Below are 24518 nucleotides of genomic sequence, written 5' to 3' on the forward strand. Positions count from 1 at the left end.
CTTTTGAAAATGGCCTAAAAATTTTTGCATGCAACTTATTTGAAAAAGTCTAACTCCGAAACTGTTGATTTTAGAGAAAAATGTTCTATGAAGAAGTTGTAGTGAACCGTTTGGTTGTAGAGAACCGTTCCATCAAGGAAAATAAGTAAGTGGAAATAAATATGGTATTTACTCTCGACAACGTATTATTAATAATGGAGAAACGTGAATAACTTTTGAAAATGGCCTTTTTTGGTATTTAAACAATATTTTTTGCATTAAACTTGATATAATTCAAAAATGGCTACTTCTAGAGAAATTATTCATATAATCATTGTGGCTTAGAATCATTTCAAGATGCTTACTGTATCATCAGAACGTATTTATTTTGACAAAAAAATCAAAATTTTGAAAATCGACCAAAAGTTGTTCTTAGGAATACTCATGAAACTTTGTCCCAAACATCAGTTTACTATCAAGATTCTATGGTGAAAATTTAAAAAAATATTAAAAATGGGGTTTTTGTGTAACTTAAAATTTAAGTTTTATTTTTGATTGTATTATAAAAATAAATAAAAATTTTCTGTGTAGGGGAACTGTGGGTAAAATGAACAGGGGAGGGGGGGGCGGTGTAAAATGAACAGATTTGTGTTTTACGGTAATTATTAGAGATGGTCGGGTCTCGGGTTTTCAAACCCGAAACCCGACCCGAACCCGAACCCGACGGGTTCGGGTCGGGTTCGGGTTTGAAAATTTAATTTTTTTCGGGTTCGGGTTCGGGTCGGGTTTGAAGGCTTAAAAATTATCGGGTACGGGTCGGGTTCGGGCTTGAAAAATGTCGGGATTAGTCGGGTTTTGTGAGAAATGTTCACAAAGTAACAACCTGAAAGCTTCCCAATGCATCAGAAACTATGAATTTATCATCTTTTCGAACCCGGATTCTATTCGGGGTTTTCTTAGAAAACTTTTTCGGGTTTCGGGTCGGGTTCGGGTTTGAACAGCGTAAAATTTTCGGGTTCGGGTCGGGTCCGGGTTTGCTTTTCAATTTTTGTCTCGGGTTCGGGTCGGGTCCGGGTTTGAAGGAATAAAATAAGTCGGGTACGGGTCGGGTTCGGGTTTGGAAAATGTGAAACCCGACCATCTCTAGTAATTATGCAATAAATCTATGCAAAATATTGCACCATCCCTAATCCTCAGACTAAGGAACTATTTCGACAACTCTAGAGCGATCTTGAACCGTCAAAAACTGGATTAGTAAACAAAAACAAAGTACGCCCCTCCGTTTTCTTATACGATGTAAATTTTCACTCGTGAAATTTAAGGTTTTTATGACTTAAATCATCAAAAATCTATTGAACTGCGTAGCACACCATATCTTTAAAGTATTTATGATAAGTAGACGGAAATTGAAAGTATTTTTATCTTAAAAATTCTTAGAACAAATTATTTGAATATGTTGGTTTTTTGGGGGTAAAATGAAACACTTGAGATGGGGGTAATATGAACACCATGGCAGAGCGAATACTACCGGATTTTGTTTCAGATGCCGAGAGTTTTCCGCAGAAAATACAAAAACAGACATGGACAGCCATCCAAATAGTCGCCGCTAAACGTTTCATCGATTCCGGAATGTCTGTGAGATATGCATTGATCATGTACCAGATGCCGAGAATCATGCCGCAACCCGTTCAATTTGAATGGTGTTCATTTTACCCTCAGCATGTGTTCATTTTACCCCCAGTATATGTTCATTTTACCCCCAGTATATGTTCATATTACCCCCATTGTATGTTCATTTTACCCCCAAGCATATGTTCATATTACCCCCGTCACATGTTCATTTTACCCACATGTTTGGAACATTGCCTCTGTGGAACGAAATTTCCAAAATTATAATAATGTTGATAAAATTCTAGAAAGATTCGCGAACTAGGCGAAACTGACAAAATGTACACAATTTAAGAAAATATAGCGTTGAAATTGTTGCTTGATTGTCTATTCACTGCACTTGAACTTTTCCCCTATCGATAATTTAACTATTCGAAAAACGCAAATTTGTAGAAGACGAAACTTCACCTCATGCAAAACCACACACTTTATTGATTACGCCTGTGTTTTTGTTTATCAAAGTGATGGGCGCATCTGAAATCGAAATCAAAACACGGCGAGAGTAAACGGCGACACTGCAAACAAAAAATAAACAAGGCGTACATGGCGGGCTTAATTGAAACCAGAATGTAAACACGGCGCAAAAGTAATAGGCGACACTGAAAATAATATCGATTACAGGCTCATAACATTGGGCGATACTGGCATTCTCGAGTACGTTTTAGGCGAAACCTTTAAAGATTTTTTGAGTACGAAATAGCTAGGGGAATTGTAGGAGATGTGTGTGGTATTGATGAGGATTTTAAAACTAGGTTTATGAAATATGTTTTAAAGTGAAAAGGTTAAAGTTTGAGTATATTTTCTCCAATTGGGATTTAAAATTGCACATGAGAATTTCATTGATTATTTTCTCATTGTTATTGATTTGTCAGATAGGCCCTAATCGCGAATTTCTCTAGAATTATATTTCCATCACAATATTTCAACTTGTTACATTGCATAAACATCCTTCTTCAATTCTGAGCAATTGAAAAAGAATCTGACAGCTTCATAAGCAAGAAAACTTGAAAATTGCTTAGGGTGTTCATTTTACCTCCAGTTCCCCTATATTTTTTCTTATAGTCCAAACGGTTCACTACAACTTCTTCATAGAACATTTTTCTTTAAAATCAACAGTTTTCGAGTTAGAATTTTTCAAATAAGTTGCATGCAAAAATTTATAGGCAATTTTCAAAAGTTATTCTTGAAACAAAGTGATCAATTTTTCTATGGAAAACACTTATTCTACCATACCAAAAACATGTGCAAAATTTAATCCAAATCGATGATGGTCGAATTCTGTGACTGACCGATTTGACATGGAATTCATCTGATTCTCATTATCAAAGTCGTGCCCATACTTTCTGGGACACCCTGTATTAGCTGGTGTAATACCCCAGATGAACTTTTCAAGAAGTCATGAAGATTATACTTGAAAAAAATATAGGGAGCCGGATCCTATTCTTGGCACTTTTGATTCACTTCGGCAGTGGGGTTTTTGAAAGCTACAGAGCTCATATTTGGCCACAACATGCGTCGTACTAACGCGCTTCTTATTGCAAAGTTTCAGAAAATTTGGCCGAGAAAAACCCCCCATGCCAAAGTGAATCATGGAAGTGCCCAAGTGGTTCTGCACCCTACGAGAATTTGTTTGAAAGAACTGCAGAAATAAATTCGCATGAAATGCTGGAGAAATCTTAAGCTGAATTTTTGAGGAATCGCAGCTTAAATTTGAAGAGGGATTCCTAGAAGAGTACTAAACTTATTTCCTCCGATAATCCCTGGAGGAATTCCAGAAGTTCTTGGTTTGGTTTGACTAAAGATGGTTCATCAAAGAACTTCATAAGAATTTTAAAGGGAAAATGATGGGGTGTACTGTATTTTATCCCTGTTAAGGTCGACTCACAAAGAAAAACAAAATTGTCGACAAAGTCAGATGATTACTAATTCAACAAGCATTTTAAAGAGATAAAGATTTTACAAAGATGTAAATACCTAGCCGCTTATGCACCGCAAGCCATCGACGACAAAGATCTGAACCAGGCAATCATACATCTTACACCTTCTTTGAAATATGGATTCCGTGCTGCGCATGACATGCATGATGATTACAATATACTGAGCTATGGAAATATTCAGCGGTAAATCTAGCCGGTCATCATCAATATCATACGTTGCGGCGTAGAAGTCTGAATGGAATACAGAGGAATTATAATATACTGGTTATAAATCGATATCTACCGGAAAATACGTGAGAAGTACCCTACCCGGTATATCAGAGTCTTACCGGCACTGAGTGAAAAAAAGAACATAGTTAATTCAACAAATTCAGCTTTTATTCGAACCAGATGTTCCAGAAACCTCCACCGCGACTGAACTCGGCTGAGAATCGGGTCAGTTTAGAAGTCAGCCAATCGTGTCGCATCGCCAGAGAGAAAAAGAGAGCTTACCCAATTGGATTAGGAAATGGGTGCATTTCGAATGCATCTGACCCAGCGCGCGAACGGAGTTTCGTGCAAAGAATGCTCAATTGACTGAGAGGCGGCCAGCACAGTTATTCACGTCACGCCGCGTCGTCGTCGGATTCGAATCCATCCATCAAGGGAAGGGGATTCGGAGGACAGCGGCGCGGGTGGATTGTCTCTCGGTACTCCGGCACTAAACAACAACCGCTTGTCCAGAAAAGCCGGTTTCATTCTTCCACGTGACTAAGTGGGAACCAACGAGTTGCCGCCGGCGGGCCCAGTAACTGTGCACTAGCTAACGAGATCGTTGTGATGAGAGTTGAAGAGTTGCAGTATGAGGTTCTTAATGAACGGATTTGTTAATCCCCGATGCGTCCTCTAACTCAATCATATTCGAACTGCTTTGTCAAGCTTTTTGCAGCGTTGCAGTTCATCCGATTCGAAAATTGCGCAATTTGAGTCATTCTCGCTCATTAAATCGGAAAAATATTCCTAACAAATTTGAGCCAGAATGCAATAAGTAGTCAGTAGCAGGTCACACAAATTGGTGCCAAATTGGTTCAAAACGCATTACAACAAAATTAGCCTACCAAAAAGCTGACCACGACCACCTATCCGCAGGCAGTTCGTCACCCACAGAAAAAAATCAACAATTAAATTTCAATCGTAAATGCTTAAAGCTTCCAAGATCATGTGAACTTAAATCTGAATCATTTGGACTGGTAGTTGAAATTTGTGTTTATTTCGATGCTTCTAATAGGTGCACAAAAATAAACACAATATTACATTATTTTTTGACTGTGTTATTCTGGGGGCAATTCGGCGTTTCAAGCGCGCGGTTGTTGTTGTTAGCTTGGCTTACACACGGTGCGAATCTCACACATATCCAAATATGTGTACGACATTACGTGCAAATTGGTCTCATTGGGGCTTTTGCTCCACTCACGACCAGAAGCAACAGAAACAGTGGCAACCAACGTGTTGAAATGAGATGGATTAATTCAATCAACGGAATAATGTCAACCAAGTTGACTTTGCTGGTTTGTTTGTTTGTTTCGGGGACAACCGTAAATTAGCTCAACGTACCGCACCAGTCGGTGAATTTACTTTGTTCAAAAGCTTCTTGAAGAATTGATGAGTTTAAGAGTGGTTGGCAGGAAGGATTGAAGCATCAGTTTACCTGTAAAGATGGAAAAGAAAAATATGTTTTAGTAAAGTAACTGGATTATCAAAGGGTCTATGAGAATTATCATTAAAACGGTTTTGGTCAGTCAATTAAAATAGGATGTTTCCAGTTATGATCTCTTTCGTTAGACATTTTCTGGGTTTTTCTTGATTCTGGATTTTCTGGATAGCAGAAGATAGAAGATAGAAGATAGAAGATGGAAGATAGTGTTCAGGACGCCGCCCTATCGCCCGAATAATTTCTCGCCGTGTACCTACTGCCAACTGTGAGAAACGAAGAAAAAAACTCCACTGATGACTTCGCAGCCGATCGTTTGCAAAACACAAAATAGTAAAAACAGATAGCCTACTAGACACACACGAGAAACACAGTTTAAGACGGTCTGTGAATAACAGTGAAATTAATTACAGATTGTTGGACAGGATTCACACGAAAAAGGGACTAAAAATGTAAGCTAAACATTAAATTTGTTATTCTACTTATATCTAAATCATGCAAACTATGAACTAAATTGTAAAATTTCCTATTCATGCAAAATTGAACTTATGAACTATGTGTATGCTTAAAACTAATGAAATTAATAAATTTTGCAACTAAAAGCAACTCCACAACCCAAAATACGAGTTCGCTCTTTGGATTGTCCGAAAATTCATCACCTGTCGCAACAAATCTTTTAGATTTTTAGCCGCGACCGTTTTCAACGACGCCACGAGGAGCCACAAAGTGCGATGGCGGCGGTCAGATACAATTGTACGTGCGGCGAACCGATCGTCGGTGAAGAGAAGATGGCTCAGTGTAGTGAGTGCCTACGTCCCATTCATCCCGCGTGTGCAATGATCGGTCGATCTATCGGTGGCGATCGCGTTGTTATCGGCGAGACCCTCCACCTCCTCCTTCGACTACAAGGCGGTCGACAAGCTCTTCTACTCGAGCCAAGCTGTTGCTCGATTTACAACGGCTCGAGGAAGAAAAGTGATTGCAGAAAAAGGCTGCCGAAGAAAAAGTGAGACGTGAAAGGGAATATCTCGCGAAGAAATATGAGCTCATGCAGGCTAAGCTGCTAGAGCAAAGTACAGCAAGCAGTCGTCGATCGGTGTCCAGCATCGAGAAGGTTCAGCATTGGCTTCTGGACAAGCCCACCGACAACGTAGAGTCCGGCATCGGGCAAAGTGAAATCCCCGCCGGTGTATCGACTCGGAAAGGCACGGTCTACAAGCCGATCCCGACAGTACCAACGACAGTCGTCTCTTTTGGGCTCAATTCAAGCCAGCCACTCAGCCAAGATGCGTCTCAGTGTCAGTTCTCGGGTACGATGGCTGAGCATCAAGTCGCCCACGCTCCACCAGAAAATCAAACGCAAAACCCGTTGGATTGGAGTTTGACTTGGGAATTCCCTAAGGAACCAATGCCCATTCCAAAGCGACGAATTGCCGTGGACTTGGAGGAGATCCAGCGAAAGTTATGTGGAGTACAGTTACGTCCCCCCAATTCAAGCCAGCATCCTGTAAGTCGTCCGCCACTGGTCAGTGATCCGGTACTACGAATCCACGGGATTCCCACACAGCAGCAAGAAACGCCGGCCACAAGCCCAGTGTCGGCCAGTGGCGCCGGACAAGCCCAAGCGGTGTTGCAGCCAATCACATCGTTTCTTCCTTTCGACTCTACCTCTACACCTGCGCCAGTTCATCAACCATGGATAAATTCTCCGACATCTCAACAGCTCGCTGCTAGGCACATCGTTCCCAAGGAGCTTCCTTTCTTTTCGGGCGATCCCGTTGAATGGCCGCTGTTCCTGAGTTGTTTCCAGAACACCTCCCAATTATGTGGGTTTTCCCATGGAAAGAACTTGATGCGTCTGCAACGGAGCCTCAAAGGAAACGCCCTGGAAGCAGTGAGAAGTTTACTTTTGGAGCCATCATCGGTTCCTATGATCCTCTAAACACTTCAGACGCTGTACGGGCGTCCCGATCTGGTCATCATCTCTCTACTGCAGAAGGTACGTTCTACGGCCCCAAAACCGGACAAGTTGGAGTCTCTGATATCGTTCGGGCTAGCCTGCCAAAACCTCTGTGGTCATCTGCGCGCAGCTGGACAACAGGCTCACTTCTCCAATCCGGCGTTGCTGCAGGAGCTAGTCAGCAAATTACCAGCGAACATCAAACTGGATTGGGCGCTTTTCAAACAAAAGTGTCCAGCGGTTGACCTCGGCACATTTGGTGAATACATGGCGCAACTGGTGATAGCTGCAAGTGACGTCGCTCCCTATCAACCGACTGAAGAAGCTCGTTCTAGTTCGGGAAAAGTAAAGGGAAAGGAGAAGCTGTATGTGAACACCCACGTATCTGGCAATACGGTGGACAACGTTGGTAGACGGAATGCTCCAAGCAATCCTGGAGGTAAGCAGAACCAATCAAAACCGTGCCCAACACACGTTTGCGTTTTTGGATGAAGGGTCCTCGTCTACATTGCTCGACGTCCGTATCGCCAGGGAGTTGGGGTTGAAAGGTGAAGTCCACCCGCTTTACTTGCAATGGACCAGTGATGTTGAACGTTGTGAGGACAATTCTCAGCTAATTCGACTCGAAATCTCGGGTCGTGGAGCCAAGGAACGGTACGTCGTTGCAGCAGCTCACACTGTGGAAAAACTGTCTCTTCCTCAACAAAGATTGCCGTTCGATCAACTCGCTCAACAGTTTCCGCACCTTCGAGGATACTCCAACGCCACTCCAACAATCCTGATAGTTTTGGACAACACGCGCCTGAAGATTCCCCTCAAGGTCCAGGAAGGCAAAGTCAGTCAACCAGCAGCGGCGAAAACAAGGCTGGGTTGGACGGTATACGGCCCCATTCCTGGTGAAAGTTCCTCTACTCAGAAGTGTCAGTTTCATCTGTACAAAGAAGCTCGAAACCCTGATGATGTGTTGCACGACCTAGTGAAGGAAATTTTCTCGATGGAGCATGTTGGCGTCGCTGTAGCACCTTTGCTGGAAGGTTCCGATGAAATGCGATCCAGAAAGATTCTCGAAGAAACGACTTCACGGCTGCCATCCGGACGATTCCAGACAGGGGTGCTTTGGAGATATGATCGCATCAACTTTCCAGACAGTAAGCCGATAGTAGAGAGTCGGCTCAAATCGCTGGAGGGTCGTTTGTGGCGCAAACCTGAACTGTTCGACAACCTGAAGCAGCAGATAATCGAGTACGTGGAAAAAGGGTACGCGCACAAAATTACGCAGGAGGAGATTGTCAGCTCGGATCCCAAGAAAGTGTGGTATCTTCCGTTGGGGGTAGTTGTTCATACCAAAAAGCCGGGGAAAATTCGCATAGTTTGGGATGCAGCAGCGACTGTCCAAGGCCAATCCCTCAATTCCGCCTTACTTCCGGGACCAGATCTGTTGTCCTCCCTCCCGTCGGTGCTCTCCAAATACCGTCAACGCCAGGTGGCGATCTGTGGCGATATGAGGGAGATGTTTCACCAGTTCGAGATCAGACCCGAGGATCGACAGGCACAACGGTTCCTGTTTAGAAGTGACCCTTCAAACGCACCTGACATCTACGTGATGGACGTGGCCACTTTTGGTGTAACTTGTTCTCTCTCTGCTGCGCAGTTCATCAAAAATAAAAATGCCAAGGAGTTTGAGTCCAAATTTCCCGAGGCCGCCGCAGCAATCGTCCACAATCACTATGTGGACGACAATTTGGATAGTCGGGACACCGTTGATGAAGCAGCAGACATGGCGCTGCAAGTGAGAACGGTCCATGCTAAGGCCGGGTTCCACAATCGGAACTGGATGTCCAACTCCAGAGAGGTGCTTTTACGGGTCGGGGATTCAGCTGAAGGATCTGCGAAGAACTTCAAAACGCATGCAGCTACAGTTTCGGAACGTGTACTCGGGATGAGCTGGTTTCCAGAATCAGACGAGTTTGGATTCCGTGGGTTTTTCCGCGAACAAATAATACCCCTGCTTCACGGAGATGTTGTCCCAACAAAACGCCAGCTCCTCCAAGTGATCATGAGTATTTTTGATCCACTAGGTCTGGTGTCACTTATCGTGGTTCGCGGAAAAATCTTCGTTCAAAAATCGCGGCGAGCAAACATCGGGTGGGACGACAAAATCGACGAAGATCTACTCAAACTGTGGCGTCGGTGGACAGAACTACTGGGGCAGCTCGACACAGTTCGCATACCACGGTGCTACTTCCCAGAGTACCTTCCGGAAAGCTACGAATCTTTGCAGCTACATATTTTTGTAGATGCGAGCGAAGAGGCGTACGTGGCAACCGCCTTCTTCAGGATCGTTGACCAATCCCAAGTTCGCTGCGCTCTGGTAGCTTCAAAGACCAAAGTTGCCCCACTGAAATTACTATCGATTCCCCGTCTTGAGCTCCAGGCTGCGTTACTAGGAGCCAGATTGGCGAAGTCCGTGGCGGAAAACCACACACTGCGAATCAAACAACGCTTCTTCTGGGGTGATTCCTCCACTGTCCTTTCTTGGCTACGCTCGGACCATCGAAGATATCGACAGTTTGTAGCGTACCGCGTATCGGAGATCTTGGACACTTCGAAGGTCGACGAATGGCACTACGTTCCCTCGCACCTAAACGTGGCAGATGACGCCACTAAGTGGAAAGAACGACTCCAGATCAGCAACAGCCATCGCTGGTTCTGTGGACCAGACTTCCTATACGAGCCTCAGAACCTTTGGCCAAAACAGGAGGCGCAATCTACCTCAACTACGGAGGAACTGAGACCAATCCACATACATCGTGAAGTCCGGAAAGAACAAGTGCCGCTTTTCTAAGTGGGAGCGTTGTCTACGATCAGTCGCCTATGTTCACCGATTCATTGACCAGCTGAAGCGGAAGCGGAATAAAGAAGAATCCGATGTAACTGACATCCTTACTCGAGAAGAACTTCAGGGAGCGGAGCAGACGATCATCAAGCTGGCACAGTTTGAAGTTTTTGGAGATGAGGTGATGACGTTGCAGAACAACCAGTCTCTACCAGTGGATCAACAGCAGCGCCTCGAAAGTTCAAGCAAACTGTATAAACTGTCTCCTTTTTTGGACAACCAAGGCGTAGTTCGAATGGAAGGACGGATCGATGGGTTCTCTGATACTACCTTCGACTTCAAGTACCGAACTGTGCTACCGAGGACCACTACGTTACCCAGCTCATCATTGACTCGTACAAACATTCCAACGGAGAAACAGCAGTGAATGAAATGCGGCAGAAATACCACTTGTCGGAGATGAGAGCAGCATTTCGGAAGATCGGCAAATCTTGCATGTGGTGCAAGATCTACAAGGCGACACCGGCAGTTCCTAGAATGGCACCACTACCGGGGACAAGAGTCACTCCCCGGATCAGGCCGTTCAGCTTCGTTGGAGTGGATTACTTCGGCCCGCTGTTGGTCGTCCAAGGTCGTCGTGAAGTGAAACGATGGATCGCACTCTTTACCTGTCTGACAATCAGGGCGATCCATCTCGAAGTCGTCATCAGCAGTGCTGGGAATGGTAATAGTAGTAGGCTTCAATTTTCGCGAAAATCACGTGGCTCTCCCATTACAGTAGTTCAAAAACGTGAATCTCATCAAGTAGCCTATGTTGGGTGCACGAATTTTCTAAATCATGAGTGTCATTGAAGGCTCTAAATGCGGGAAATGCAGCGGGAAATAGAACATTTTTCTACAGTAGTTTTGGGTTGCCCTTAGCAACGGGTGTTTTGCTATTTTCAAGGCATTTTGCCTACAGCAGCGATGGGCGTGAGTTCCACTGGCTTCGCTGACTGTGATTGGGTTTGCATGGCTACTGTAGAGTGAATTTCAGATTTTTTCCCAACCCTGGTCACCAGTTTGTCGATGGAGTGCTGCAAGATGGCATTACGACGATTCATAGCACGGAGGGGGGCACCTGGAGGTCTACGGTGAATCGATCGAAGAAGTGGAATTGACTGCAGCCCACTCGATCGCAATTGTGGAGGAGTGGATGAGCTCCAGGAAACTGGAATTGGCTCACCACAAAACTGAGGCGGTTGTTGTCAACAACCGAAAGTCGGTGCAGCAAGCGGTGATCAGTGTAGGCGACTGCACGATCACTTCGAAGCGCTCCGTCAAACACTTGGGGGTGATGATCGACGATAAGCTTACCTTCGGTAGCCACGTCGATTATGCCTGCAAGAGAGCCTCCACAGCTATTGTGGCACTGTCCCGGATGATGTCCAATAGCTCTGCGGTGTACGCCAGCAAGCGAAAGCTTCTGGCCAGTGTCGCCTCGTCCATACTGAGGTATGGTGGCCCGGCTTGGGGCACGGCCTTAAGTACCAAGAGCTACCGTAGCAAGCTAGAGAGTACTTATAGGCTAATGTGCCTGAGGGTTGCGAGCGCGTACCGTACCGTGTCACACGATGCACTCTGCGTCATCACCGGTATGGTGCCTATTGGTATCCTTATCATGGAAGACATAGAGTGCTTCGAAATGCGCGGCACAAGAGGCATACGCAGGACTGCCAGACTGGCCTCCATGGTCAAATGGCAGCGTGCGTGGGACAGTTCCACCAAGGGAGTGTGGACTCACAGGTTGATTCCGAGGTTAGATATCTGGGTCAATAGGCGCCATGGGGAACTAACATTCCACCTGACACAGGTCCTTTCGGGCCATGGTTGCTTTAGACAGTATCTACACCGTTTCGGTCATGCGGGTTCTCCCGAATGTCCAGTTTGTGCAGGTTTAGAGGAAACGGCGGAACACGTTTTGTTCGTGTGCCCGCGTTTCCGCACAATGCGTGACCGCATGTTAGCCACATGCGGTCGGGACACGACTCCGGACAATTTGGTCCAGAGGATGTGTGAAGACGAGTTTGGCTGGAATGCCGTTTCATCGGCTATCACCCACATCGTCTCGGAACTGCAAAGGAGGTGGCGAGTGGACTCGAGGAGTGGCTAGTGCAGACGCTAAACAACAGGTGGTCCAAGGGTTCGCAGTCGGCCACGTAGGTCATACCGGTGCCCTACGGTCGAAATCGACCCTTACAGCGATTAAGTGGCCGCGGGGAGAACATCCTGGTAGCGCTGCTGTCGTGGCGCCGGCCTACTGGGTGGATACGAGCCTCTGGTTGTTCGGGGCAGGTGGAGGCCCCTTCGTCAGCAATCCCAGCTGGTGCTAGCTGATAGGGCCTGAGCCTTCAGTAGGTCAAATTGCGAAGCCCGCAGTATCAGTTCTTGATACCTGCGGTGCAGCTGGGCGCGGGCGTAGTGGTCGACCCTGCCCGCTTTCAGCGGACAACGGGAGGTGAGGACCACTTGGGAAGCTGGCAAAGCGCCAGCATGCTACCTTGGTGGACCCCCCTAAGCGTGTCATCGATGTTCGTTGCTGCATGGCTACGCAGCTAACCTGGAGGATGCGATGTGCAATAGCCCCTCTTCGAAGCAATGCCTTCTTGGTGGTCCCGGAGAGACGAAGGGTTTGGCGGCAATGGAAATGGTTTAGTGGGTCGGGGGTGCAGTCCTGTTTACTGCTTGCATGTAGTAAATGGTCCCTAACCCCACACGGCGTCTGTTGAGCAGATTATCCCCCCATTGCTTAGAAGAAAAAAAAAAAAAAAAAAAAAAAGGGGGGCACCTTCGGAGATCTACACTGCCCATAACTGCATAACAGTCACATTCGACATTTTTGACAATTTGTAGTTAAGGTGAAACTCCTTTGAATCCACTAATAACTGTATAAAACTAGTGGTACACAAAAAATATTCTCCTATTTGTTGGCAATAGTGAAATTATAATTGATAAGACGTTGTTGCCAGTAATCGCTACTTTAATTTCAGTCTTTTATCCTTCGACTCAATAAGATTGCTTGATGTCGTACATAACCATCAACGTTTCTGACAGCCCTGCAAGCGAGCAGCCGGCGTAAAATTAGAAAAATAAAAAAGCGAATTGCTGTGATCAAGTGATTGTTTTTAGCACTGTTTGGTGAAATTTTAAGTTGTTTTCATCTGAAATGCATCAGTAATTGTTCTTTAATTAACAAGTAGTGACAGTAAACTGTGTTGGAGGTTCTACGTTTAGCGAAAGTGGTAAATCTCGGCGGAAAGTGTTCTTCGTTCGCTGGTGGATAAGTGTACACAATTGTAGCAAAGTTAAACGTCCGTGTTGAAAATTAGCACGGTTCATGGAATTTCCACCAGCTACTAGTGTTTAAACTACGGAAATCGTAAGGTAATAGTGTTCTGATGTCTCGTTAGCAATTTGGGAGTGAACTTAGTGTAGGTAAGTGAAATATTTTGAGAAATAATGAGCACTTCCAGAAATGTGTTTGTATATGTGAGGAAGCCATTTTCACTGCCATGACAGGGATTCCTTCCTATATGTCCTTAATACCTGGAAGAGTCATCAAATGATAAATACTTTCGATCAACTTACTAAAATCTGTGAGTTTGTTCTAGAAAATTCGAAAAAAATACCAAGTTGTTTTGTCACACTGGCAAATGTAACCGCATAACAGTCACATTGAGATTATACATGAGCCTCATAATGTAGTAGCAACGAAATTTCAATCAAAATTATTTTCTGTCTATTCACCCAATATGCGGTATGAGTTGTACACAATTTCAGCATCAAATAAGCTCTTTTGAATTCTTAATGATTTTTTTAAATTTTAGTTTCCTCCCATACTGCAGTAAAATACAAACTTGGTATCCCATTTACTCAATGCCTACTTTTGTCGAATGTTACAAATATGCAGTTATGGGCAGTACAGTGATCGGGGGACAAACTTTGTTGGAGTCAGCGGCGAATTAAGTAAGCAAATAAGAGCAATCAACCAAGAGCTGGCATCGACATTCACTAATACGGTCACTCAATGGCGCTTCAATCCTCCAGCTGCACCACATATGGGGGGGTCTTGGGAGCGCATGGTTCGGTCGGTGAAGTGTGCATTGGCTTCGCTATCGGTCGAGCGCAAACCTAGCGAGGAAGTCTTGGTCACGTTGCTGGTGGAAGCTGAGTCGATGGTGAATTCGAGGACGTTGACCTACATGCCGCTCCAGACTTCGGAGCACCCGGCACGTACTCCGAACTGCTTCCTCATGCTGAGTACTAGCGGGGTGAACCAGCCTTCAACCCAACTTGTGGACGATAGGCAGGCTCTACACACCAGCTGGTTCCTGTGCCAGCGCTTGCTGGACCAATTCTGGACGCGCTGCCCACCATAACCAGACGAACCAAATGGTTCGTAGACACCAGACCGGTCTCTGCCGATGATCTGGTGGTCATCGTGGACGATAGAGTCCGCAACGGATGGATAAGGGGACAAGTTCTACGCGTGTTCCCTGGACGAGATGGCAGATGTCGCAGTGCAAAAGTACAGACAGCAACTGGTGTACTACGGCGACCGGTGGCAAAACTAGCCGTCCTAGATGGTGATGGTACTGCTCGAGAGGACACTGAGCAATACGGGTCGGGGAATGTTCAGGACGGCGCCCTATTGTCCGAATAATTTCTCGCCGTGTACCTACTGCCAACTGTGAGAAACGAAGAAAAAAACTCCACCGATGACTTCGCAGCCGATCGTTTGGAAAACACAAAATAGTAAAAACAGATAGCCTACTAGACACAAACGAGAAACACAGTGTAAAAAATGTAAGCTAAACATTAAATTTGTTATTCTACTGATATCTAAATCATGCAAACTATGAACTAAATTGTAAAATTGAACTTATGAACTATGTTTATGCTCAAAACTAATGAAATTAATAAATTTTGCAGCTAAAAGCAACTCCAAAACCCAAAATACGAGTTCGCTCTTTGGATTGTCCGAAAATTCATCACCTGTCGGAACAATAGACAGACAGAATAGAGGGATTCAATTTAAAAAGTGTTCAGATTAAGGGCCCAGATAGCCGTAGCGGTAAACGCGCAGCTATTCAGCAAGACCAAGCTGAGGGTCGTGGGTTCGAATCCCACCGGTCGAGGAACTTTTCGGGTTGGAAATTTTCTCGACTTCCCAGGGCATAGAGTATCATCGTACCTGCCACACGATATACGCATGCAAAATGGTCATTGGCACAGTAAGCTCTCAGTTAAGAACTGTGGAAGTGCTCATAAGAACCCTAAGCTGAGAAGCAGCCTCTGTCCCAGTGGGGACGTAATGCCAGAAAGAAGAATTAAGGGCGTTCCAACCAGCAGGAGAACTTCACTAAACAGCTTGAAGATTTATCATTGTAGTATTCTCCAACTTAAGAATCTCCATTTCGGAGTTCAAATTTAATATTTTTTTATGACATGGCTTCCTGGTGCATAGCGTATTATGGTACATTAGACTGATGCAAATTTTGAAGTTTTTGCTCCCCTATGCTTAAACGATGTCAATTATGATGAAAATGATCCTCCCAAAATTTGAAGTGATTCGGAAGAAATTTGACTGTGCACACGCCATTTGAAGTTTATATGGAGATTACTATGGAAAACGCCAATCTTTTGTGTTCAGCCCTCTATCTCTTCGTCATAATATTTTATGGAAAAGTGAACACACTCATCTCATGTGAAAACTTCCCAGCTACAACTTTGCTGAAGACCACATTTTGATGGGACGTAAGGATAATTTGTTATTAGTGATAACAAAGTCTATATCATGCTGAGATGATCATTCAATTACTTCAATAGCAACACTGCTTTTTTGCTGTAGAACATAGTAGCCTGGATTACTTTGATCTATTCTTCCCACCAGGAGCACCACTGTTGCCTCCCGAACAGTTGGTGAAGCATGCTACATGCAAACCAACTTTATGATGATGAATAACAATTTATCCTGTCGTCCAATCAAAAAGTGGTTTTCGGCAAAGTTGTAGCTGGGAAGTTTTCACATGAGCTAAGTGTGTTCACTTTTCCATAAAATATTATGACGAAGAGATAGAGGGCTGAACACAAAAGTTTGGCGTTTTCCATAGTAATCTCCATATAAACTTCAAATGGCGTGTGCACAGTCAAATTTCTTCCGAATCACTTCAAACTTTAGGAGGATGCTATTTATTATAATTAAAATCGTTTAAGCATAGGGGAGCTAAAATTTCAAAATTTGCATCACTCTAATGGTACATCTTCACGGAAATATCCCAATGTCATATCATTTTAAGCACGGTTCCTTTCAGGCCACCTCGTCGCATCCATTAAACCATTATAATTCAATTTGCCTCGCTTGGCCATTCAGAACTGCTTTTGCCGTCATTTTGCAATCAACAGTAAACTGCAGCACAATCGCCGCCACAAATGCAGCACATTACATAAACACCTGTCAGACCGGAATCATGACGACCGTAAAAAGGTGTATAAAACTTCTAGGAATACAAATATTGCCCACAATAAGCAACAAAATAAATTATCGGCAACACCTCCCCGTTGGCGCAACCTTTATTCCAGGAAGAAACCACACTGCACAGTGGGAAAAAACGAACCCATGACTTTGATGACTAAAAATACACGAACAATTGAAAACCACGTAAAATAATATTTTTTGCATTTTTATTACTATCTTAGCGTTTACCTAATGTTCAGCTGATGAAATTTCGGTAATCAATTCATCGAAGTCGGTGATAAGCTTTACTGCGGTGATAACGCAGTATTTGACAATTCCAGCTAACTTGTATGCAAGTTTTCCAACTGTATGGCGTTTTATTTGCTTGATTTATCACAGAAATCAAAACTTCATGTGCTACAAAAAAAACTTAAAAACAACGTTTAAAATATGTTTATACAATTTTGGTGACATGTAGCTCAAAATTATGACACTTCAGAGAGCGGCATCTGATTCAGCAACACAAAATATACTCTTGAATATATTGGAGACACATGATTTGATGGAAATAAGCGAAAAAGGGTAAATATGGGCAAAATATGGTACTTTCCGAAGTCTGCACAAAAAGATATAGTCATCATGATTTTTTACTTGGAAATTGGTATTTTATCTAGCAGTCACCGTTATGGGTCCGTTTTTGCCCACTGTGCACTGGGTTGGGCATCGTTCGACTCTCGAAGTGCTGCTCTTCGGTAAGATCCCTTTATCAGAATGATTTGCCGTCGAGCTGCACGGTGTCATGATTCGTTTATCAGGTATTTATGCCTCACCAGGTTATCAACGCCTAATGCAGTTATCAATAACACTCTCGGTGAATTAATTGACCGATGATGAATGTTCGACTCAGTGCAGCCTTAAGGTATAGGCGCAAGTTTTTGTCAATTACCGACTATTGGATTATATCATGTTCGGATTCGTGCTTCAAACTGCTCTTGAACCATATGTTGAGTAAATTTTGTACCAACCTCAGTTCACACCCTGAAAGTTTCAACAAATTCTTTCGAGCAAAAATCGAATTTCTTCACTTTTAAGGGTTGTTTTCCACACAGAATTGAAGAAAACACAGCTAAATCTGTCCACCAATCTGATCTGGAAACCTGTTTTAGAATATTACGAACATTTATTTGAAAAGACAAACTTTTAACGTTATTTTTTCAACGCCTGCTATTTTCATCTGGGCCAGTTATGCTTAGGTCAAAATCAATAAATTCAGTATTTTATGCATCTTTGGTAGCCTGTAGCTTAAAATTGTGGCATGCCATAACATTTCTGAAAACGGCATTAGATTCAGCAATTCCTAATTTTCTAGAAACACATGATTCGCTCTTTGAGACACGCAAAAATGTTGTTTTTGTTAGACTTTATAATTAGACTTCTTCAAAACTAGTTAGGACTGACTGCTGCGTCATTCAAAACTGTTATATTTGACCTCTAACCATTGGAATAAAGGTGACCTTTATCATCCTTGCTTTTTCGAAGATATTTGCTCATCATACAATAAAGATGTTTACTAAACCTGGTGGAAAAATACCAGACTCATGTGGTATCGTGTGAATGGCTTACCCTTTGATAGTTATATGTATAGATTAAAAATAACAGCTCAATGAAAGGGCTATTCTTGAACTCAATTATGCGAATCATAAAGTTATTTTTAATAGTCAACATGTCATCAGATCGCTTAAATTATGAATATGCATACATATTTAAGTGCAAAAATACCCAGGTAACCAATAATCATTAAAATAAGCCATATATCCTAAAATAGCATACTGATTATTGTACCCCGTTTGGCATAAAGCCGTTTGGCATAAAGTCGTTTGGCATAATGGTCGTTTGGCATAATGGCCGTTTGGCATAATGGCCGTTTGGCATAATGGTCGTTTGGCATAATGATTGACTTAAAATAAATATCGGCATTGTTTAAGCTTTTACCGAGATCAACATCACCGAGCCCATAGCAAAAAATGTTGGTAGGTTCTAAACAAGCGTGGTGTTCGTTCAGAGATTTTCCAAGCTAAGAATTTCAAAAATTATTGTGACATTAAAGAGCATTACTAAATTAAACTCGTGACGGGTCTCTACATCTCAGAACATAGAGTATTTTTGAGCTTGTTGCGATAAACAAATTTGAAACAGTATTTTGGCAAAGAAAGTTCGCAGTTATTCATCAAGGGAACGCTCATAGAATATTTCGCTGCAGATCAAGCTCTGTCCCAGTTTGGACGTAACACTCGAAGAAATTACTTGATAAAAGAATTGATTTTTTTGCAAAATATCTAAAGCTATAGTCCAAAGATCTATCAATGCGACTTAATGCAAAAATTGCCTATATACGAGAGCAGATTATTTTTCGTTTAAAATGTTTAAGGCTCTAACACAAAAAAAGTCTGTTCACAGCATAGGTCAAATGAACAACACATCTTTAAAAGAAAATATTTGTGGCGAAACTTTTCAACGGTTCAATGTAAATTCTAATTTTGGAAGTGTACATCAAAAACACCGTCTATTATCGAGAGAAGGGAATAATATTTTTTCCGGCATACCTCGGAAGGAGTTCACGCGTTTGCCTCAAAAAAAGTATATGTTGAAAATTGGCAGGTTCTAAAGTAATTATCATTCTAACAACACATCTGACAAGAATTGATAAAATAGTTTACATTGAGGTTTACTAAATAATAAAATTTAAAACAGTATAAATATAAAGAACAGCCTATTTTTAAAAGAAGGCAAAATTCATAATAATCCATTAGAAGAATGGACGCAAAAAATATTTCGACATAAAAAAATTAAAAGACATAAAAAAGTGCGTACAGAATCATTGAAGTGGTTGTGCTACTTTTCCCCGAATAGCATTTCCTCGAATGACCAGTTTCCCCGAAAAGTGGTGACAAGAAAGAACGATAAACATTCAAAAGAAGGAAGTATTCTGTTATTCTCGGCAATACACATGTTGGTAAAAATACTGAGGACGGTAAAACTCGAAAGAACCGCCAATTAAATAAAGATGGGTGCATATTAGATGGTCAGTTCGTTCGCCACCATGAAATGTATAATGTTACGACAATTATGAGTGCTAAAAACTTTTCGGGGAAGTGGGCTAGTCGGGGAAACGGGGTATTCGGGGAACTGGCATTCGGGGAACCGACATTTGGGGAAAAGTAACACAACCCATCGAAGTAACTGCAGTAATCGATTTCTCTTTTCGCTGATAATTTGAGCAGATCAGTGTTATCGATTGCCGCCCTTTTGTCAGTTGGAAACAAAAAAATACTTAAACAATATAGCTCCAAAGAACAGCCTATGCATAAAAGAAGGAGAAATTTATTGAAATTTAAAATCAACAATTTTCATACCTATAATTACACTGCGGAACACGTTTTTGTCTCCAGCACCAAAATACCGCTATTCACTTAATTAAGGGTTGCTGCATTCATTGCCGTTTTCAGAAATATCATAGCACGTCTAGTTTTTGAGATATCGACTGTTGAAAATGCAAAAAATGACTATTTCAGCCAACTTGCATGCAAGTTTGCCAACTTGTAAGGTAATATATTGGCTTAATTTGCCACAGAATTCAAACTTTATGTGTATAACAATACTTATCATTAAAGTTTGTAATACTTCCGATACGGAAAAGTTATTTTTTGATGGTTTAGAGAATTGTTGTATTTTGCCATATAGAAGAAACGAAGAACTTTGTATGGAGACTGCAAGCATGCTGAAAAAATCGATTTAATCGAAATTTAATCGCGCAATTTCAATCAAATTATGTCTAAAATAAAAGTTCAAGTTCTATTTTGCATGTTTGGTGGATTAGATTACAAAAAAGTTTGATAAATTGTACTTTAAATTTCATGTAAACATTAATAAAATCAGTGTTTAATACAACTTTGGCGACCTGTAGCTAAAAATTGTGACGTGCTGGAACATTTCTGAGAATGGCATCAGATTCAGCAACCCCAAATCTACTAGAGACACATAATTTGATCCTTGAGACACGCAAAAATGTCATTTTTGTTACGCTGTGTTATGGTTGCATCATATTTAGAAAAAAAAATAAATAAAATAGAACAATTAAAAGAAGGGTAAATTTGTGCTAAATATATAAAAATTTTCAGTGCAAAAATTTGTTCCAATAGCGAAACTCGAAAGAACACACTTAGCTTAAAATGTCGAATATCCTCTAATTTCAACCGAGATCCGCACAACCGAGTAATCGGCAAACAAATTTCCTGGGATCTAAGCAAATCATGCTGCGTTGCTAAGCAACCAGACAAATTGTTAGCTGAGTCTTGGTTAAAATCGGGAAACTGAGATTCGCACTGCCGAGCTCGTGAAAAAAATCTGAGTTTGAAGAATTAATTTTTGAAAGAAGGGTAATTTCTGGATAAATAATAAAATACTATTGACAATAACTTTCTTAATATGCTTAAATTTATTCAGGAGTGAATGATTGTTGAATAAAGTGTCATTTTGTATCAATTGACTCCAAAACAAGCCTGATGTCATCAGAGAGATTCAATAGAAAGGTAAAAACGAAAAAATGAGAAATTCTTGATTTCAGACTCATTATGCCAAACGACTATTATGCCAAACGACCATTATGCCAAACGACCGTTATGCCAAATGACCATTATGCCAAACGGCTTTATGCCAAACGACTTTATGCCAAATGACCTACCACCCATACTGAATGCTTGGCTGCCTTAAAATGGCAAAAGCTCTGCTAACGAGTGCTCAATAACAAATTTTACAACGAATTCAGCATTTTCAATTGAAAACATAATGTTTATTCTTCAAAATACGTCAATGAATATTGGAAAAGGGGCCCTGATCATTCGTAAGGCAGAACTTAGTCGCAATGCTCTCAGAAGAGCACTGATGTCCATCTTCCGAATACAATTCCGGATTCACGTGGTCAGCTGCTTAGTATGCCTACCAATTACACTGCGGAACACGATTTTGTCCCAAGCTTCACAATACCGCTATTTACTTAATTAAGGGTTGCTAAATCTATTGCCGTTTTTTTTTTTGCACGTCTAGTTTTCAAGATATTGTCTGTTGAAAATGCAAAATTTGACTAAGGACTGTTCATTTTATAAAGTGGACACCTTGTGCATGCTGTATCTTTCTTATTAATCAATGAAATTTCAATCGGTTTTTTGCACATCGTTCGACTAGTATTGTACAATGTTGTGATAATAAAAATTCTCCAAAATAATTAAATTTCACACGAATATGGAACAACGATTAGATCCGTCGATTTTTTGAGGTTATCAAAATCAATGATTGTAAGAAATTGGCTGGAAAATTCGATAATTTATATTATCTGTTTTCAAAAAAGGCTTGTTCTTCGAAAGCATCATCAATCAGAAGCCTGATGGAAAAAATCAAGTTATTTTTGGAGCAACAATTTTACAGATATAATAAAATCAATTTTCCCGTATATTTTTAAAGAAATTTTTTTTAAATTTGATGGGAATTGATATGAGTAGAATTTTTTGTGTAAAAGTACGTCCTGACGGAAGTCCTAATATAGTATTAATGTGAAAAATAACTTACGCCTTCAAAGAGTTATTTAGTAAGTCCCCACGTCACATTCAAAGCACAACAGAAACACAATTGTTTTATTCTTAGAAGACCTATCAAAGTACATTGACAATCATCAAAATTGGCAACACTGCTGTAATAAAATCGATTTTATTTTCCACATATTATTTTCATAATATGTTATTCTGAGATTACCAATTGAAAAATTCGGAGAAAACTGTTTACAATTTGCTGTAGATCGATAAATATGCGTACATGATTTTAAAAGTATGAGACTTTTCAGTAAAACTACCATAAACAGTAAAATTTATACTTAAGACTGTAGTATAATCTCACGATTTAGCTTTCGTTTATACTAATATAGTTTCTTTAGTAATCCAAACTAGTTTTGAACACGCTTTTTACTTTTCTCTTTTGCTGGGAGTGAAAGGATGGTGTATCAGCAAATTTGGCCATAAATGTTACCTAATGTCATAGAATGGTGGAATATAATTGATATTTTTAAAGCTTTACCTTTAGTAGAATAGTAAAGGATACAAACATACAATTTGTTCATAAAAATAAGGATTTTTGTTTTGCGAAAAATAATGTTAAACTTTGACGGACAGCTTTTTTTAAGAGTTTTTGGAAAAACTATTTAGCTCTTCAACCAAAAGCATTTTCAAAGATTTTATATTTTCATAGCATTTTAGAATAATAGGTCAACGATACACAGAAAACCGATTACGATTTTATCAATAAATAAAAAAGATATAGCATAAATAAAGTGTCCACTTTATAAAATGAACGATCCTTATATCAGCCAACTTGCATGCAAGTTTCCCAGTTTGTATGGCAATTTATTTGCTCAATTTACCACAGAATTCAAACTTCATATGTATAACAATACTTCTCAACAAGGTTCATAATACTTTCGATTCCCAAAAGTTATTTTTTTATGATTTAGAAAAGTATTGTGTTTTAGCATACAAGAGAAACGGAGAGTTTTGTATGGAAACTGCAAGCATGTTGTCTGGCTAGAAGACCTACTTCCCATCCACGTACTTCTTCTAACAAATGATGCCCTTCATCTTGATTCTTGAAGGTTCGGTGAATCAAGGTATAGGAGCCGGCGTCACGCAAACTCGTTTCGTTTTTTCACGATGGCCATGCGTTTCATAAAACCGATTGAATTGATAGCAACCGAGCGAAAAGGAACATGGTACCCATTTTTAGGGAGTCAATAGAGCAATTCTCTTGGAGAGACAAAAAAAAATACGCTCTTCACTTTAATTACAGAAAGAAATTGAAATCTTTCTCATTTTTTACTGAACATCCGTTATTCAAAAGTTTTAAACTGTTAATCAGCATTTGAAATGCACATCATGTATCGATTTCCAAGCATCTCAATTGTGTATTTACTGACACTAAACTGCTGAGTGTAGAGATCCTAGGATTCCGTTGTAAATTATTGGATTCCAGTGTAGATCTTGGGATTCCAGTATGGGTCCTGGATTTCAGTGTAGATATTGGAATACCACTGACGATTTTGAGTTTTCACTGTGGATCTTTGGATTCCAGTGTGGATCCTGAATTTCGAGTGTGGCTTTTGGGATTCTATTAAGGATCTTAGGATTCCAGTCTGGATCTCGCAATTTCAGTGTGGATCATGAGATTGAAACATGGATCCTTGGTTTCCAAGGATAATTCTGGGATTCCAGTGTGGATCCTAGGATTCCGGTGTAGAGCCTGGGATTTCAGTATGGGTCCTGGGTTTCCAGAGTGTGGATATTGGGATGCCAGTGAGAATTTTGAGATTCCAGTGTGGATCCTGAGATTACGGTATGGATCCTGGATTTCCAGTGTAAGTAATTTTTGAGTTTCATGAAGGCGTTCCGGTAGATTGGTCCAAAAAACCACGAAATCATTTTGATACACCTCTAAAACTTTATCCAATTGGCTTATTTTTGGACAGATAACATGTTTTTATAAATATGTTCAGAATTTGATGTGGCACGGAGAGTCAGAGAACTTTTTCCAACAAGTTAACAGATCTAGTGTGTATTTCGTACTTCAGCATAATTTTGTGGAGTATTTTTCATTGTTTCCAAAGAGGTACGTTTTGTATGTATTGTTATTTATAATTATATTAGCATGTTACCGCTCCGTTATTTTTCTCACAATAATCAAGTCTTTTTAATTTTCCATATTTTAATATTGCGATACTCCAGAAACAATCAGATTTCAATGAACGTGAAATAATTCTGGCGTTAATGGGTTAAAGTATGTACGAACAATAGCAAGAAAAAAAATGACATGAAATGGTATGCTGGTGGCCTATATGAGTATCACGTTTACGTCTA

At 41.2% G+C, this 24518-nt stretch overlaps 1 protein-coding gene across 13 annotated transcripts in view; it reads right to left on the bottom strand.

Moving 5' to 3' along the window:
• Positions 1-24518, bottom strand: part of LOC5576845 (PTB domain-containing adapter protein ced-6) — a 271935-nt gene that overhangs the window by 149060 nt on the left and 98357 nt on the right. The window lies entirely within an intron of this gene.

This window comes from Aedes aegypti, chromosome 2, assembly GCF_002204515.2.
Source record: "Aedes aegypti strain LVP_AGWG chromosome 2, AaegL5.0 Primary Assembly, whole genome shotgun sequence".
Classification (NCBI taxonomy): Eukaryota; Metazoa; Arthropoda; class Insecta; order Diptera; family Culicidae; genus Aedes; species Aedes aegypti.